The sequence below is a fragment of the Lutra lutra genome, chromosome 1 (genome assembly GCF_902655055.1).
Source record: "Lutra lutra chromosome 1, mLutLut1.2, whole genome shotgun sequence".
Taxonomy (NCBI): Eukaryota; Metazoa; Chordata; class Mammalia; order Carnivora; family Mustelidae; genus Lutra; species Lutra lutra.
This window is the reverse complement of record NC_062278.1, coordinates 168,624,153-168,640,892: the sequence shown is the minus strand read 5'-3', so window position 1 is coordinate 168,640,892 and position 16,740 is coordinate 168,624,153. Positions and strand designations below refer to the sequence as shown.

General features: G+C 41.8%; 1 protein-coding gene across 3 annotated transcripts in view; it reads right to left on the bottom strand.

Moving 5' to 3' along the window:
* Window positions 1–10,161, bottom strand: part of RAF1 (Raf-1 proto-oncogene, serine/threonine kinase) — an 85,579-nt gene extending 75,418 nt beyond the window's left edge. For 2 of the 3 annotated variants that reach the window (XM_047744305.1, XM_047744325.1), the window contains exon 1: window positions 10,026–10,161. The gene's annotated coding sequence lies outside the window, so the exon portion shown is untranslated. The remainder of the gene's footprint in view (window positions 1–10,025) is intronic. The other variant, XM_047744314.1, reaches the window with a different exon arrangement.
* Between the last annotated feature and the right edge of the window lie 6,579 nt (window positions 10,162–16,740).

Genomic DNA, 16,740 nt, shown 5'->3' with positions numbered 1-16,740 from the left:
AAGTTGAAACCAAGAGTGGGTTGCTCAACCAATTGTGCCACACAGGTGCCCCTTAAAGAAAACTCTGAGGACGCCTGGGTGGCTCAGTTGGTTAAGCAGTTGCCTTCGGCTCAGGTCATGACCCCAGCGTCCTGGGATCAAGTCCCACATCGGGCTCCTTGCTCAGCGGGGAGCCTGCTTCTCCCTCTGCCTCTGCCTGCCATTCTGTCTGCCTGTGCTCGCTCTCTCTCCCTCTCTCTCTGACAAATAAATAAAATCTTAAAAAAAAAAAAAAAGAAAACTCTGAAATTGGGAGTGTGGAAAGGTTACCTCTAACTTGAGTGGAGAAAGAGGTGGACAGTTAAGGATGACTTCACTATAGTACTTGAACTAGAAGGGGTAGCATTTCAATAGACAGATGCAGAGGTAAAATAAAAGCCAAACTGTATCCAGGAGTAGAGAAGAGGAAAAGTTTGCAAACAAGTCTGATTAAGACTAGTACAGTCTTTTACTTTTTAAATCTTTGTATTTAATGACTTTACAAACACACCCATTATAAATAGCAACCCCTCCCCATCCTCAGTACCTTATAAAACTTCTACTCTGCTTTTTTTTCTATAGTACCTAATTTTTTTTTAAATCCCTTCTTTGCTTTACCCTTCCCTTTCTTCCCCCTTCTAACCCCACCAAGTAACCTGTGTTAACAACCTTCCATTACTTTTTGGTATTTTCTCCAAGTTTATAATCCCATACAGATGTCATATGCACATGTATACACAGGCTTTTTGTAATAACTTATATTTTCCAATCGATTAGTTTTTTAAAAGATATACTAAGTACAGGGGTACTTCAGTGGCTCAGTCAGTTAAGCAGCCAACTCTTTTTTTTTTATAGTTTTCTTTTTTTTTTTTTTTTAAAGATTTTATTTATTTATTTGACAGACAGAAATCACAAGTAGGCAGAGAGGCAGGCAGAGAGAGAGAGGGAGAAGCAGGCTTCCCGCTGAGGAGAGAGCCCGATGCGGGGCTCGATCCCAGGACCCTGGGATCATGACCTGAGCCGAAGGCAGAGGCTTCAACCCACTGAGCCACCCAGGCGCCCAGCAGCCAACTCTTGATTTGGGTTCTGGTCATGATTTCAGGGTCCTGGGATTGAGCCCCATATGGGGTTCTGCACTCAGCAAGGGGTCTGCTTCAGGATTCTCTCCACCTCTGCCCCATCCCTCCCATCCCCCCCAACCATGTGCTCACATACATGTGCTCTAAAATATAAATAATCTTAAAAAAAAAAACCCACTAATTACAGACTACATGTTCATGGGGGGGGGCTGAAAAACATGGAAAAATACAAAAAATAATAACCTAGAGATGGCCCTTGCCAACATTCATGGACATATGTACCTAATATTTTCTATGCACTTGTAAATATTTTTCTTTATAAAGATTAGATCTCCATGTATTAATTTTAGTACTCTACTTTTTTCATTTAAAAGATCCTATCTTGCAGGATTAACTGAAATCATCTTTCACTAGTTGACAGAATACACTTAAAATTAAAAGGATACAGGGTATAAAGAAGGTAACTACACCAACTACATGTACTAGCTTAGCAAAAAAATTTATTCTTTTCAAAAAAGATGAATCATTAGTTGTATGATACGTCTTTGAAAAGCATTACGTACAAATAAATTTATAAGGGTAAAAAGAATCTATCAGATGCAAATATAGCCAAATATGCAACTTCTAAGTTTCCTGTTTGCTTCACACCCATTATGATAATTATTATAAAAAAAAAAATGGAAAATAACAAGCATGGACAAAGATGTCAAGAAACCGGAACCCTTATGTATTTCTGGTAGAAATGTAAAATGGTGCAGTTGCTGTGAAAAAGTTTGGCAGTTCCTCAAAAAGTTAAAAGCAAATTACCATATGATCCAGCAATTCCACTCCTAGGCGCATACACCCAAAAGAATTGAAAGCAGAGACTGAAACAGACACTTGTAAACGAATATTCACAGTAGCATTATCCACAACAGCCAAGAGGTGGAAACAACCCAAGAATCCATCAACAGACGAATGGATAAACGAAATACCTTACACACACCCACAGGAATATTATTCAGCCATAAAAAGGAATGAAATTTTGATACATGGTACAATATGGATGGGCCTTAGAAAAACTTTAAGTAAACCAGATGCAGTATCACTAATTCTGAATGATTTTCCCTTATATGAGGTACTTGCAATGAGCAAATTCATGGTAGAATTTCCAGAAATAGGAAGGAATGGAGAGTTTTGTTTAATGGGTACAGAGTTGTTCAGGATGATGAAAATGTTCTGGAAATAGATAGTGGTGATGGTTGCACAATGCTCTGAATGTACTTAATGCCACTGAAGAGTACACTCAAATATGGCTAAAATGGTAAATTTTATGTATAGTTTACCTGTCTCCCTCCAAAAAAGCCTAAGGGGCCCATTTCACACTGTTAGCTAAACATGAGTCATGAAGGTCATGATCTCTAGTCTCACAATTCACAACTGCACTCTAATTCCAGTCCAGACTAATGTGAAGGAAGGTAGAATATCACATACCCCCTCACATTTCCTCTGGTTAAAATGCTCTTCCATGTATAAAGCCTATGAATACAGAGGGAAATAGCCAGCATGACAAAAGTGCTTAGGCCAGGGAATCAGGGAACTGCTAAAGCAGGCAAAGCCCTCATGGAGCTGGCAGTGAGAACCCCAAGCCATCTACAAATAAAGCCCCATGGAGTGGGAGGCCAATAAGCAAGATGACTCCTTCAACAGATATCCTACTTACATCCTATGTTACAAAGTTCTGAGTTTAAGTTTAGTACGTATATCCTCTTAATAGTAAGCATTTGTGTGTTTGTGATGGACAGTAGGAAGGAACTAAGTCCATAGGTGATTAACCTCTGAATCTCCACTCGTTCAGTTAATGTTTGTTACATAACCAAGACAAAGTTTCAAGAACTAGAGATTTATAAACAAGAATAAGATATGCCCCACCTTTAAGGAACTTAGCCAGAGTCGTAGGATATCTATACAAAAAATTCAATTAACACTATTTAGCACCTTACAATCAACAATTTGGCTGCAATCAGGTGTTAGCCATTATGCTAAACTCTGGGTAGTCAAAGGTGATTAAGATACAGTCTTCTAGGGAAAGGAGTAAACAAATACTTTCATATGTGTCACAATAAATACATGTAAAATCTATAGTGCATAGTACCTCCCCCCCAAAAAAAGAAATCATTTAGGGTTAAATAGGTCTTATAAAAGTTAATAAAGTTATAAATATATTATAAATACTTATAAAAGTATTAGGGTGCCTGGGTGGCTCAGAGGGTTAAAGCCTCTGCCTTTGGCTCAGGTCACGATTCCAGCTTCCTGGGATCGAGCCCCCCATCTGCTCGGTGGAGAGCCTGCTTCCCCCTCTCTCTCTGTCTGCCTCTCTGCCTACTTGTAATCTCTGTCTGTCAAATAAATAAAATAAAAATCTTTAAAAATAAATAAATAAAACCTAGTATTATGTCTTGGAATGCAGACTCAACACTGTCACTGAAGCACAGAACCATGGTCCCTCAGCCTCTCAAAGTTTTTTTTTTTTTTACAAACATCAATAAATAAGGAACTGCATATGGAGTATACATTTTTCTGTATAATCTAACAGGACAGTAAACTCAGAAATGATAGCATGAAAAGTAAATGCAGTAAAGTTTCAAGGCCGGGCTCAAGGAAGGAAACAAAATAATGAGTGAGAAGAGGAAAAAAAGATCAGGAAATGATATTTAGAAGATGGTGTTCAAAATGGCTCTTAAAAGAGGAACAGATGAAAGTAAGGAAATTGTGTCAATCTCTCCTCATTAGATAAGGTCGTTGAAGGCAGGAACTTGCCTCATTTACCCTGCATGAAGCACACTAGACTGCACCTACGTAAGTGCTTTAAAAAAAAAAAAAAAAAGACTTTTGAATTCCACCAAAGATAGTATGAGGAATCTTCATTAAGCAAGAACTATGTTTAGTCCGATATGCAATGGACACTCTTGGAAGATTTGCCAACAGAAGTAAGGCCGGTACATCTACATTTGAATATTGTTATCATCACAAAACAGGATACATAAGGGGCACCTAGGTGGCTCAGTCCATTAAGCATCTTGCCTTCAGCTCAGGTCATGATCCAGGGTCCTGGGAGAGAGCCCTTGTCAGGCTCTCTGCTCAACGGAGCCTGTTTCTCCCTCTCCCGCTACCCTCCTTCTGCTTGTGCACTCGAGTGCCCTCTCTCTCGAGCTCGAATAAATAAAATCTTTAAAAAAAAAAAAAAAGGGTAGTTAAAAACCCCATTATTCCCCTCCATGAAAGAAAGCTGGGTAGCTGGGGAACAAAGGGGGAGGTAGAATTACTCTACACTTTACTTACTCTGCCAAAAGTTTTGTATCCTTTGAATTTTGTGGCATGTGACGGTATTATCTATTCAAAAAATTTAATAAAATTTAATTTTTAAGAATCTGCATAGTAAGAGTGAATCTGATAGCAATGTGGAGAAAGCACTGCCATAGGAAGAAATAAGAAAAAGTGGAGTTCACTTTGGACGTTCTAACAACACTCAAGGCTAATAGTAAGAAAAGCCTGCTTTAATCTGGAGAAAAAAAGAAAACAGCTAAAAGAAGCTCAAAAATATAGTTGTCAACGGAACCTGACAGTGACTGAATGTCTGGGGTAACATAAAGACCCACACCATGAATACAATTAATTAACTTTTTTTATAAAGATTTATTTATTTGACACAGTGAGAGAGGAAACACAAGCAGGGGGAGAAGCAGGCTTCATGCCAAGCAGAGAGCCCAATGTGTGGCTCGATCCTAGGACCCCAGGATCACGACCTGAGCCAAAGGCAGACACCTAACGACTGAGCCACCCAGGTGCCCCAATTAATTAACTTTATTAAATGCATTTTTCTATTATAAAAGCAACACATTCAGAGAATATAAGAAGTATAAAGAACATTATTCTTTTTTTTATTATTTATTTATTTGACAGACAGGGATCACAAGTAGGCAGAGGCAGGCAGAGAGAGAGAAGAGGAAGCAGGCTCACCACACAGCAGACAGCCCAGCATCCTGGGATCATGACCTAAGCCCAAGGCAGAGGCTTTAACCCACTGAGCCACCCAGGAGCCCCAAAGAACATTATTCTTATTTCTACTGTTTAACAGTAACTGTTAACATCTACATGTATTTTCTTCCCATGTGTAAGTTTTGAGATTTTTTTCAAAACAGCTTGAGATGTAATTCACATACAACTCACCCACTTGAAGTGTACAATTTAATGGTTTTTTTATACTCAAGAGTTGTGCATCCATCTCCACAATCAATTTGAGAACATTTTCATCCCTCCAAAAAAAAAAACCCTATCACAGTTGCTGTCCATTCCCATACTCCTTCCAGCCCCTGGCAACCACTAACCTACATTCTGTCTCTGTGGACTAGCCTATTCTGGACATTTCATACAAATGGAATCATAAAATATATGGTCTTTTATGACTGGCTTCTTTCATTTAACATGTTTGCAAGGTTTATACATGTTGGAGAATGTATCAGTACACCATCTCTTTTTATACTGAACGATATTCCACTGTATTTTTTAATAAAACTGTAATCGTTCCAGATACATAATTTTGTGTTCAACATTTTCCATGTTATCAATGCGTCATATAATCCATATTTAATGACAAGTACAGTGCCCCATCAAGTGGCTGTACCACCGTTTACTTAATCATTTCACTAATGTTGGACATTTGAACTCTTTCCAGTCTTTTCTACTGTAAACAAATTATCTTAAATGCAAATGGTAGTTCCTTTCTGAATGATCTTCTCAATCCAGAGAAATGCCTCTCCTAGAAATTCTGAGTTTCCCAATGAGATCTGCCACAGAGAACAAAAGTCATATTCTTCCAGGGAAAATTCAGGATTTCATCCATCCCAAACCCAGGTAATGGAGAGATGTTAAAAGCTATCCATGCTTGTAAAGGATGCCTCAGAAATACCCAGATTAAGACCTAGCTGACTCAGTCAATACAGCATGCGACTCTTGATCTTGGGGTTGTAAATTTGAGCCCCATGATGGGTGTAGAGATTACTTAAAAAAAAAAAAAAAGAAGAAGAAGAAGAAAGAAAAAGAAAAGAAAAAAGGAACGAAAATTCCTAATTCTAAAGACATATTAACACAGTTAAACAGTAACTAGCCTGACTCTTCCATCAGAAATGTACATGGATGGAAAAAAGTAAACACTGTCCCAACTGTGATGCCTAGTATTAAGTACCTTCAAAGAAGTCAAACCACTTTTGTTTTCCATAGCAGGGTGGAAGAAAATAAATAGAAGATCCTGATTCCAACAGTAAAAATGTACTTATGCTTGTTACTATATGACAATAAATGGAATCCAACAGGTTGAAAGAGGAAGAGGACACCAGCAAAATCCACAAGGTCCTCACCAGCACTTAAACATACTGGGACCCCTAAAACATTGTCATTGCCCGCTGCTTTCCATTCATTAGCCAAAAATACCAACAATCTCAAAAATCACAAAGATTTAAAAATTTGAAACTAGCTTTGGGATTGTTAATCCCTACCTCTGTAAAATCCCTTAGAATCTGGTCTAAAAATAAAACTATGTGTCAAGTGTTCCTCAAGAAAAACTATGTACACTGATTGGAATGTGAAGCAATTAACACACTTTATGAGTGATTTGCCAAAGAGACTTGAGATAGCCTGGGCCAAAACCAATAACAAAGAAACAACACCCACTTGACATTTTCCTTGGTTAAACTGGGATTTTAGGAGCAATTTTAGAAGAAAGGCTAAAAAGCTCTGAAGTTAACCAGGAAAATCAATGAGAGCTACACAAGTATTCTGGGAGAAACGGAGGAACAAAATGATTCAATTACTGTAAAATAAAAGATGAAAACTTTAATACAAAATTAAGCAATTTTTACTCTACTTTTAAGGCAAGAATAAAATACCCCACCATTATTATCATGTCGATGATAGACAAGGCAGTATAGCCCTATACCAGAAATACTAACTAAATTGTAATGCAAACATGTAGTGTTACATTTAGCACCTAGTCAGTTTAGCAAATAGGAATTCTGAACCAATCATACACATAAACACACACACACACAATACAACAACCTATAACTCTACACAACCTCATCGTAAATAAGCCCATTGTTCCTTGGTCTTCCAATTAATTTAGTCAAGGTGAGCAATTTTTCAACTAGTTTTAAAGAAATGATTTCCATGACCTGTACAATTTGAAAAACAAAAAACCTTTACAAGTTTGATTTTATGGTTTCATAAACCCCCTCCTGTCACACAGTCCACTGCCTTTCAAAAGCAATATTTAAAATTCTCTTCTGCAAGTCAACATTAAGGCATGCTGTTTGGCTAACAAGCTCCTCCCAAGACCAGGATTATTATGTATGGCCTATTATGTTCCTAACATGCAAACAAAAGCATTCCCTCATGTAACATTTTTCTATTTTTAGGCAGGTTACTAACAAAGTTTTATCTGAAATTAGAATGTAGTAGAATCATATATCTACTACTAACAAACTACTTGAAATAGTAATTTAAAGTTATTAATTGTATTTTCCATTTAATAAGTAACCTAGTACTTCTGGAAATTTAACTTCCAAGAAGTTGTTGTTTAATCCTCACAGCAAACCACCTACTTTGGTTTTCACAAATGGCATGTTTTAAACTAAACACAACTAGTTTCAGAGCAGTTGTAATACAATATTTGATGTTTAACCATTCTCCCTTTCACCTTTTAGATCCTTTTCATTACAAATGACCAGCTTAATCTGTTTCCCTGTTTTCTTCTGCTAACCCAAATCCCATAAAATATGTTCTAATGTATTTCACTCAAGCCTACTACTTTGAAGGCTTACACTTTTCAACTACTGACAAAAGTTTTAACAAGGCTAAGCAACCCCACTACAAGTTTTAATCACAAACACCACATACCTAAAAGATAAGCTTTTCCAGCAGAAACACTAACAGGTTTATTTTTCCAAGTATCCAGTGTTCAACGGGGTCAAATGTTTCTCTTGCATTTTAAACAGCTTAGCCCTTGAAGTGATAAGGGTGAAAACAAGCCAAAAGTCTCTTAATAATGTTCTTCAGTGGCATGTAATCACAACCCAAGAAAAACTCAGGAACTGCTAGCTAAAGTCTGTTAAGACCATAATAATCACATTACCTTAAGCATTAATCACAACAATAGAGAGATTTGGGGTAAATTATGTTCATAGAACTAAAGACTTTATAACAAAATTGAAAACCACAGAATCAATGCAAAGAAAGTTTACTAAATATACAACACAAAAAATTAAAAATACTTTCAGCTGTTTCAAATAATCTTCCAATTTCTACATGACTGGGGAGTGTGGTTTTTATTGCGAACAGCCATTTAAAAGGCAGTATTAGCAGCATGCGCTACATGCATAAAGTCAACATTTTAGTGAGCAAGCAAAAGGTTAGAAAAATCTTTTACAAAAACACCTACGAATATGAAGTTCAGTTCATTCACCACCGTGTAAGTGCAAAACATCTGACATAAGGCACTTATCAAAAATGTCCTTAAATGGCTTTAACACAGTACATCTTTTCAGTTACTATCAGCTTCAACATCATAAAGGGAGAAATTAGTTATCAGCAAGAAAAAATTAGAATATTCACTTAAAATAATCCAAATTAAATCAACTAGTTCACTGTCTCCAACAAAGATCCACAACTTTTCTTTTAGACCCTCATCTCTCACCACTTCCTTCCTGCACCCCAAACTCATCCCAACTCCTGCATGTCTCTATGCCTTTGTACCAGCGGTTCTTCAGCTTATAATGCTCTCCTCTCCTCACCTGGTAAGGACTTACTCATCAGTCCAAAACTGGCCGCAAAAGTTCCCTCCAGTGTTCAAGCTTCCCCAACTCCCCCAGGCAAAACTAGCTGTTCCAAATTCCCACAACACTCAGTAAGTCCATCCTTATCATAGCGCATTGTTTTCACGCCTTGGTGAGAAGAAAGAAGAGCAGGTTCCCTCCACTCAGCCCACAGAGGACGAAGCAGGCAGAAATACTCCACGAACGTGAGCTGAATTCGTCCCTACTTAGATTAAACGACTCTCTAGAAGCCGGTCACATCTCAAGGAGACATAGGGGATCCTAACATTCTTCCCACCAGAGAAATGAATACCAGAGGGCACACCCAGAGCCCTGAAATAAGAACAATGAATGAACACAGCCGCCTCTCCTCTCATGATGTTCCAACTCCTCTTTCTGGGCATCGAATAGCTCTGCTGAACCTCTGCAGCTGCAGAACCCAAGCGTCCTGGCGGCTCTCACTTTACACAAAAGACAGCCCTGGATCTTCATTCCAAAGCATCCCAGGGCCAAACCTCAGTATACGCATCCCAAACCTTTCATTAGTAACCCAGAGGCCCGAAACCCAAGGCGAGGCCCCCTATATCTTTGTGGTGGGGCACTGACCCACTTCCTCCTCTCGTCCCCGATTCTTCTCATCCTCCCTATAAGGGTGTCACTTGAGTGACGGACTCTGAGATAAGATGCAAGACTGGGACACCCCCCCATCCGCACCCAGAAAGAAAAGCAATTAGTCCACCGGAATGACAACACAGATACGGGGCTATTCTGGGCAGATTTTCCCATTACCAAAATATAAGGAATGTGCACCGAGTACAGGGGTGGCGCTAGCACGTTTCCCCGAAACACAAGGAAATTTGAGTGGGGATGTGGAAACTCGGCTGGCCGGCCATGACACCGGGCTCCAGGGCTCCCGCCCGTCCAGCGCCACCCGGGGTGACAGCGGCCTGGCCCGGGCCCCCACCCGGCAGCTGCCGGGTCGCTCCATCAACGTCTCCCAGGCCCGGACGCTGGAGAACTCTGCCCCTTCAGCCCCGCCGCTCGGATCCCCCCCGCAGCCAGGGCCGACCCTGCCGCCTACCTGAAGGAGCCGAACCGCCTCCGTGTCCCGTCGTCCAGCGGCGGCGTCTGATCCGCTCCTCCTCCCCGCGGCGGGTGAGGGAGCGGGAGGCGGTCACATTCGGCGCGTCCCTAGCCCAGGGGACGGGGCCCCGGGCAGTCCCCGCATCGTCGCACCCGCGCTCCGCGCCTCGGGGCACACGCCCCAAAGCCGGGCCAATTGGCCCTCTTCCGGGCCCAAGGAGAGCCGCAGGAAAGCCTTCCTGTCTCAAGCTCGTCCTCTTCTTACTCCCGCCATCTAAGATGGCGGCCCCAACGCCCGCGACGAAGAGGCTCTCGGGCGGCCCCGGCAAATGAGCCCTCCACTCGGTGCTCCTCCTCCCGACCTGCGGCGCCACTGGCTCTCTGCTTCTGCGCGAGCCTGCCGAGCCTCGGCTGCAAACTTGGTTCGGGCATCTATCACTCTAGTCTGAACTCGGGCCCCGCCCCCTAGGGGGCCGGGCCTCGTGATGTCGCCAGTCGCCATTTCGGATCCCGGGCTGCTGTGGGCCCGGTCCAGGTTGGCGCTCGGTGGGTGATGTTGGCAATCGAGAAGGGCCACCCGGGACTCCCAGAAGAGTCCGGGGCTTAACTGCGAGAGGAACGCCAGCCTGCCAGCATCACAAGGCCCGGAGATAATCAGACTTAACCGGAGGACGCACCGTATACTGTGTAAAGCTTTGGCGCTATCCTTAGGCATGTTGGAATTCGAATCGCCACTCAGCTACTTATGTGTTGTATGGGAAAGTCCCTAAATTTTCCTTTTTTTTTTTTTAAATTTTATTTAAGTAAGTAATCTCTACACCATACGTGGGACTCTTTAAGATCGAGCGTCTCATGCTTTTCTGAGCCAGCCAGTCACCCGACCATAAAAGTTTTCTGAGCCTCACTTTTCTCTCCGTAAATTAGGGGACCTTTTTCCCCATCAGTTTGGCAAAAAGTTAACAAGACTGATAATATTCAGTCTGGTCCAAAGTATATGAAAACCTGTTATGTACCCTAATTCAGGCAGGATTGCTTATGGGGAGGGCAGTTTGGCGTTATCTACTGACACTTTTTATGCGTATACCCCTCGTGCCAGCAGTTCCCCTTTTAGGCACTAATTTTAAAGAAATGTGTACCCATAGCACAAACAGGCATGTGCTAAGACGTTTATTGCCATATTGTTTGCATTAGAGATACCCTGGCAAAGATTTGAGTTAATTAAGTAGAAAACTACAAATAAGCGGTGCTACATCCACAGTATGGGATTTTATCTGTCTTAAAAGATCCCAGTTATGGGCTGGGGTCATGATTCCAGGGTCCTGAGATGGAGCCCCTTGTGGGTTCCCTGCTCAGTGGGGAGTCTGCCTCTACCCCAGCATTTGCGCAGGCTAGCTCTCTCTCTCTCTCTCTCTCTCTCAAATAAATAAATGAAACCTTTAAAAAGAAAAAATGAGCAGGATCTATGTGCTAATCCAAGACATATTTTTGTAAGAACATTTTGTATGGTAGGATGCTATTTATTCAAACACAGGCACACAAAACTACCCAATAATGTGCAACATTCATTTATGTAAATTTTTATGGGAGCCTATTGTGTACCACACATTGTTCTGGTTGTTGGGAAATCTGCATTCAAAAGCCCTGCCTTCTAGAGATGAAAGACCAAAAGAAAATATAAAATAAATTCAGATAGTAATATGTGCAGTATAGGAAAATGAAGATGAAGCAATATGAGAAAGATAAGATGGCTATGTGAGGACCAACATGCAAATAAATGCAGAGGAAAGACTGGAGGGCATTGAATACAGAAGGCCCATGAGAGTTGTTTTTGGTGGGTTTTTTCTCTTTATAGGAGTAATAACAATAACGTCTACCTCACAGAATTAAATGAGATAAAACATAGGAAGCATTTAGAACAGAGCCTGGGGGTTGAGACTTCAGTACCTGGAATCTGATTGCCTGGTTTCGAATTTAGATTGCCACTTCCTCATTTGTGACTGAGATAAGTCATTTAAACCTCAGTTCCTCAGTTTCATCTGTAAAGAAAACGTGATCATATCCACCTCTTAGAGTTAAAGGATTTAGTGAGTTTAAGATATAAGGCACTTGGAACAGTTCCTGGCTAGTATTAAACATAGAAATGTTAGCTGTAATTATACCTATCTCTTCTCGTAATATCATTACTACTTAGGATAGAGCAGCAAAACCACACTTGCTGACCCCAGGCCATTTCTTCCTTCGGTGGCCCCCAGCTGCTGCACTTTACTTAGGGAGTCTGTGCTTCATTCAAACCTCTCCGCTGACAAGAGTGGCTATTTCATTTAAAAAAAAAAAAAAAAAAAGCTTATAAAGGTGAAATTCACATAACATAAACTTAACCCTTTTAAAGTGAAAAATTAAGTAGCATTTGATATGTTCACGGTATTGTGCAATCACTTCTAGTTCCAAAATATTTCCCTCAATCCGAAGCAAAACACCTTACCCATTAACCAGTTTCTCCCCATCCTATTTCCACCCAGCCCCTGACAACCACCAAGATGCATTCTATAACCGGGGATTTATCTTTTCTGGATATTTCATATAAATGGAATCATACAACATGTGACTATGTATGTCTGATTCTTTTTACTTAGCATGTGTTCAAGGTTCATCCACATGACATGTATCAGTAACTTCTTTTTATGGCTGAATAATACTCCACCATACACAATCGGTTGATAGACATTTGGGCTGTTTCCATCTTTAGGCCATCATGAATAGTGTTGCTGTGAGCATGCATATACATGTGGTATTAGAGTACCTATCTTTAAGAGTGCCTGGGCACATCAGGCAGGTTCCCTGCTCCCACAGGAAGCCTGCTTCTCCCTCTCCCACTTCCCCTGCTGTGTTCCCTCTCTCACTATCTCTCTCTCTCTCTGTCAAATAAATAAACAAAATCTTTAAAAAAAAAAGTACCTATCTTCAGTTCTTCCAGGCATATGCCTAAGAGTGGAATCGCAGGCATCACCTTGCACCCCACTGGGTTGCATGTCCTCTACTTTAAAAACCTCTGGCTTGGTGCAGGAAAAGTCAAAGAGCTAGAGTTTTTAGAAAAGAGGAATGAGGACAGAAATGAGTCAAATAGTTTGAGGGAAGAATGGACATGCCATGATCTCAGATCAAAGAGAGAAGGGAAAGAATAGGTGTCATTGGTTGGGGGAAGCTAACATGGAAACTTACCCCGGTGTTGGAATGTTCTGTTTAATTTGGGAGGTGGATACATGAGTGTGTGTGTGTGTGTGTGTGTGTGTGTGTGTGTGTGTGTGAGAGAGAGAGAGAGAAAGAAATTGATATGTGTTCTTTCTATATATTTGCTACGCCTCAATAAGAAATTCTTTGTAGGGGTGCCTGGATGGCTCAGTGGGTTAAAGCCTCTGCCTTCAGCTCAGGTCATGATCCCAGGGTCCTGGGATCGAGCCCCGCATCAGACACTCTGCTCTGCAGGGATCCTGCTTCCTCCTCCCTCTCTCTCTGCCTGCCTCTCTGCCTACTTGTGATCTCTGTCTGTCAAATAAATAAATAATTAAAAAAAAAAAAAAAAAAGAAATTCTTTGTAAAGATGTACAAGGTCTTTAAGCCTGACAGAAAGGATGAATTTTTCAGGTAAAAGAAAGGAAAACAAGTGATAGCTACCATTTATGGAAACTTTTCATGTATCTGGCATTTGATACAATCACCAGTACACATTACTACCTGAAACTTCTGATCTTCAAATGAGGAACCCTTCTGAGAAGGTAATTAATCCAAGGACAAAGCTGGGAAGTGATGGAGAAGGGGTTTGAACCTGTTCATTTGTTCATTCATTCAACATTCAGTCAATAAAGATTTCTGTTGTGCTTACCATGAGCCAGCTCCTGTGTTAGCCCTGGATCCATGGCAGTGAATAAGCCAAGGTCTTTGCCCTCAAGGACTTGAAGGTCTGATGGGGGAGGACATGCAGCAAACTGATAAATCAGCATAAGAACTAGGATTATGGTCAATTGACAAAGGGAATGACTAGAGAATGTTAGAATTGGAAGTGGGTGTGCTTTTAGGCTCAGCAGCCATGGAGGGCCTCTCTTAGGGAGTAAGACTTAAGCTGGGCAATGAAGGAGGAAACCAGGAGGAGAGCAGCTGAAATGGCACGTGAAGGGGCATGAAGTGGGAAAGGAGTGTGGGCCAGTGTGGTTTAGAGCGCAGAGAACGAGGGAGGTTGAAGTGGGAAGAGGACAAAGGATGGAAGTCAATTTGGCAATATCAAAATTATAAATGTGTATACTTTTTGTCAAAGATAGTCTCCTGGAAATTTATCCTACAGATACACTTGTGTGTGAGATGCTGTATGTACAAGGTATTCCTTGCTACATTGCTTATAATCTAGACAAAGAAATGTCATGTGAAATGTCAGGTGAAAGATGAACTCTCTTATGTACTGATATGGAAAGATAGCCAAGAAATCCCATTAAAGGAAAAAAACAAAAACAAAACTGTGAACTGTGTTGTGTGAACTGTGTGCTACTTTTTGGGAAAAGGAAGAAAAACATCTGCTTAAATTAAGTCTGAAGGACACACAAAATGCTAACAGTGATCACAGGTGAAGGGGTGGGTGGGAGTTGGGACTATGGAGTATAGGAGGGGAAAAAACAATTTGCACTACTTTACCTTTAATAATTTTTATTTACATTTTACCCTTTTTGTTTCTTTTGTTTTCTTTCCTTTTTAATTTAAAATTTTTATATCTTATTTGTATTTATTTTTTCTTAAACTTCTAATAATTTTTAATTGTTGAACCCTGTGAATGTGTTACTCCCTCAAAAATTTAATTAAAAAAACAAAACAAAACAAAACAAACAAAAACAGGATTGAAGGTGCAATGAAATGGTCCACACCAGAAACAGAGATTGAGAATGTGGGAATAAGAGACAGAGGGGTCAACAGTCTGTCAACAGTCTGTCCCACAGCCCTCCCACCATCTCCAGTGTTCACATTCCACACAAACTACCTACCCCAGACTCCCAACTCAATGTGACCTTCACCAAGACACTAACCACCCAGGATTCTAAGGGGTAGGCCTCAGGTAATGCCCTCTGGTGCCTGGCCCACCTCTCCAGCCTTCCCAGAACCACACCCTGTTTTTCATGCTAGCCCCTGAGATAGACAGCCCCCAGATAAAAGGCGCCCTGCCTAGGCAGCCCCACACACAGCAACTAATGGGGTCCACCTGCCTCTTGGTCATGGCCAACGCACAGCGTTTTCCCATCACCTCCTTGGTTAACCTCTACCTGACTCCTCCCAGCCTCAGACCACACCCAGCCCCAACAGGAGCCCTGAGCCCCTCTTTACTGCCCCCTTTCCAGCAGATTCCTACTGCAGCTATTGGTGGGGAGAACACACATTTCTTTCCTTGATAAACCCGACCATCTCCTCTCCTCTGCACAGAGGGGTAGGCCCTGGGTTCTTATGTCAGAGATCAAATCCCAGCCCTGCCCTCACTGCTGTGATTCTTGGCCTCTCCCTCAGGTGGTGCAGGAGCAGGAAGACTTGCTGTCAAGGGTTATTGGGAGGAAATGAAACAGGAAAGTACAGGCCTTGGTACGCAGTAGGTGCTCAGGGAGCACTCCTCCTCCTTCCTTCCCTCTCCAATCCCTCTCCCTGAGGTACTGCTTTCTGCTCTAACTGGACTATTCTGCCAATCTTTTTTTTTTTTTAAGATTTTATTTATTTATTTGACAGAGAGAAATCACAAGCAGGCAGAGAGGCAGGCAGAGAGAGAGGAGGAAGCAGGCTCCCCGCTGAGCAGAAAGCCCGATGCGGGGCTTGAACCCAGGACCTGGGATCATGACCTGAGCCGAAGGCAGCGGCTTAACCCACTGAGCCACCCAGGCGCCCCTAGTCTGCCAATCTTGATGAAGAAAAGTACCAGCACTTTCCTTTTTTTTTTTTTTAAAGATTTTATTTATTTATTTGACAGAGATCACAAGTAGGCTGAGAGATAGGCAGAGAGAGAGGAGGAAGCAGGCTCCCCACTGAGCAGAGAGCCCGATGCGGGGCTTGATCCCAGAACCCTGGGATCATGACCTGAGCTGAAAGCAGAGGCTTTAACCCACTGAGCCACCCAGGCACCCCAGTACCAGCACTTTCAAATGTGCCTTTCCCCCTTCCAGTTACCACCCTGACTCTTTCTTCCCTTTCCCCCTAAATTTTTAGAGCCAAATTTGTCCAAAAATGGTCTAGACTCAGGCTCAATTCTGTCACCCATCCCTCCCTCCGTTAAGCCCCAACAGTCTGCCTTCCATAGCCACCTTCGAAATGCCTCTCCTTCACATCGAAACATCCCTCCAGAAGAGTTTCTCAAGCCTAGGCCTCAGTGTACTTCATGACATTTGGTAAATGGCATCCTCTTCCTGCTGAAATTCTCTCCTAGTTCACAGGTCTGACTCCTCCAGTCCCAGAAATGGCACCTGTTCTCTTCTCAGGCCTATGGAACCCAGTACAATGGGTGAAGCAGCTCATGCTATTCCCTCTGCTGGAAATGCTCTTCCCTACTTTTTTTTTTTTTTAAGATTTCATTTATTTATTTGTCAGAGAGCAAGTGCGAACACAAGCAGGGGAGCGGTGTGCAGAGAAAGAGAAACAAGCAGACTCCCACTGAGGAATGGGCCCAAGGCAGGACTCGATCCCAAGACCCCAGGACC